General features: G+C 37.4%; 1 pseudogene; it reads right to left on the reverse strand.

Moving 5' to 3' along the window:
- Positions 1-588: 588 nt before the first annotated feature.
- Positions 589-2,573, reverse strand: part of LOC141837335 (uncharacterized) — a 2,569-nt pseudogene continuing 584 nt past the window's right edge.

The following is a 2,573-nucleotide window of genomic DNA, read 5'->3' on the forward strand; positions in this document are numbered from 1 at the left end:
AAAACACTTGATTAAGTTATATTGATGATTTTCTTATTTGTTATATACTAGTTTCACAATTTCAGACATTTTATCTTAAATATTTTAGAAATATGAACTATTTAGTAAATTTTAACTCAAACGAGACGTATTTGTAATCCTTAAGTTATAACTATTGAATTAATTATTTTGAATATTATAAATTTAATAATTTATAATAATTATATGATTGTCATATATGTGCATGCTTAAATGTTTTTGTTTGGTGCAACGGTAGGACATCTGAGTTGTGCTCGAGCGGTATATTTGGAATTTTCTTTCAAATCAATCAAAAGATGTTGCCGCCGTAGGTGGTCGATGGGAAACGGAAAACTTCCGTGGGACCGGACCCTCGCGGCCTCACACACAACAGCTAGCGTCGCCGGCGCGCCTCAACTTTATATTTGTCATCTTTGGATGGTAGTCGGCAGCCAACCACCAGCTTCCAGTACTCGGACGTGGCGGCGATGTGGGGCCCGCATGGGTGCTTGGTCGGGTTGGAAACCACGACACGGACAGCGAGCGAGCGATCGCCATTAATTCAATGGAGGATGACCAACTTACTTATTGGGATAAAGCCTGGTCAACCAATTTAGGTGCAGATCCTCTCCTTCAGCTTCGTCAGGTCAAAGCTATGTTTAATGATGCACAATATAGAAAAAAATATATCAAATACGATTCTTCCTCATAAAATATATTACCATTTATTGGGATTCTCATAGAAACCCTCTACACTACAAGATTTTTTTTTTCTTAATCGATGTTAATCGACAGATTCATAAACATAAAAGACTTCCTACATAAACTATAGGGGGGAAAGAGAGGAGAGAAAAATAAAGACCATGCTGTCGATACCCATAAGAATACGTGCGTACTTGTATATATCAGGTTTGCTGATACAACAATTACTTAGGGGGTGCCTAATCCAGAGCAGCCTTGTTCCTCCTCACGATTATAGATTTGGGGAACCCATCAATTATCGGCTTAACAAGGATATCTGTTTTCAAAATCCAGCTGCTCGCTGGCCACATCGAAGAACTGCTATCAAAATCCTCCAAGAGCAAGCATGATGTGCTGGATGATTTCCTGAAAGACAAATGTTGTTCAGTTTTGGCACTGTCACTGCCAAGAATGACGACACTTGAACGGGCCATGTCAATGTTTCCTGCCTTTGGCCTTGGTGCTATACCTTTTCCTATCCTCTCTGGGACTCCAACATTTCCTTCTCCTTTCGAGGATGCTTGGAAAATTGGGCTTCGATCACACTTTTGACGACGCCTAAAAGATCTCTCAGCCTCACTATTTTCTGCACCTTCTGAGGATAAATTCATAAGACTTCTAGATTTCCTGTGCTTGCTTGGATGCTGACTCGGAGTTGGTGGTCCTTCTGTTGAGATATCTTCAAATTCAGGGTCTTCTTTTAATGGGAGTGAGACCATAATATCCTTGCAATCTGCTCATGGCTGGAGAAACATTGCACGGAGGAGCTTTTGAATTGAAAGACTGAGCAGTTCTAACACATCATTCTGAGGATGATGGGGTATGCCAATTATCTCTGCACCTATCAAAGTAAGAAAAGTGAATAGACTGGATCAACATAGCAGAAGTATCAAGAAACTATACTTGCAACCTGTGATAGACGAGTTGTTTTAACATGCAAGTTTTTGTACTCTAGACAAAGAAGATTACAATCATCACACCAGAGTTCCATTAGATTACTACTTGGACTGATGTCACCGAACAACCTGAACCAAATATATTGTGTATATAAATCAAGTCAAAATCAGGTGCTACTAAATTTCTCCAATGCTGGGCCAACACATTCACCATTTAGTAATTTGTAATAAGCCTATGCTCCTAAGGTTTTGAAAATTTTGATTGCAAAAAAAGAGTTGCCAATTATCATCATCCTAAGATGATATCTCTGATTTAAAGATAACAAGGAGACAACTCCTCATTTGGACAACTTGATTATATATCATAAAACAAGTAGGAGAGACTTGGAATGCCAAACAGTCTGCTAATGGAAATGGTAGTGATGGAATTAAGATAAATCACAATTTAGCTTTCAAAAGAAACTTTCTATTGCCAATTTTTTTAGACTTTCTACGAAGTATCCTTACACCATATATTAGACATCTCCAAAAGAAGTTTTTTTTATAGCCACTGTAAATAATTATTTGTTTCAAATTGATAAAGAAGAGAATTACCCATTCTCTGTTGAACCATTAGATAGAAGTGATGGTGGATGCCTCCCTGGCTGTGGGATCTGTAATGACTTATGAGCAAACATCTGAAGGTCTGTTACAAGTCCATTTATTCGCTTGATGTCTGAAACCTAAGTATTAATATTCACAGAGCATCACATATCAGACTAGAGAAATGGAAAAAGGTAATTCTTTTGATAACATAATTTAATCCTACAAGAGGAAGCAAAACAAAGATAAATCACACTTTTAACTATTCTGATTTATAACAAATCATTGAGTAGCCAGATTCTATGCTTTTTAATGAAATGAACAATGTTGGTTCAACTGTTCATCGATTAACTTGTT

The sequence above is a fragment of the Curcuma longa genome, chromosome 11, assembly GCF_044706935.1.
Source record: "Curcuma longa cultivar G26 ecotype Majalengka, Jawa Barat chromosome 11, ITB_CL_G26_1.1, whole genome shotgun sequence".
NCBI classification, from domain to species: domain Eukaryota; kingdom Viridiplantae; phylum Streptophyta; class Magnoliopsida; order Zingiberales; family Zingiberaceae; genus Curcuma; species Curcuma longa.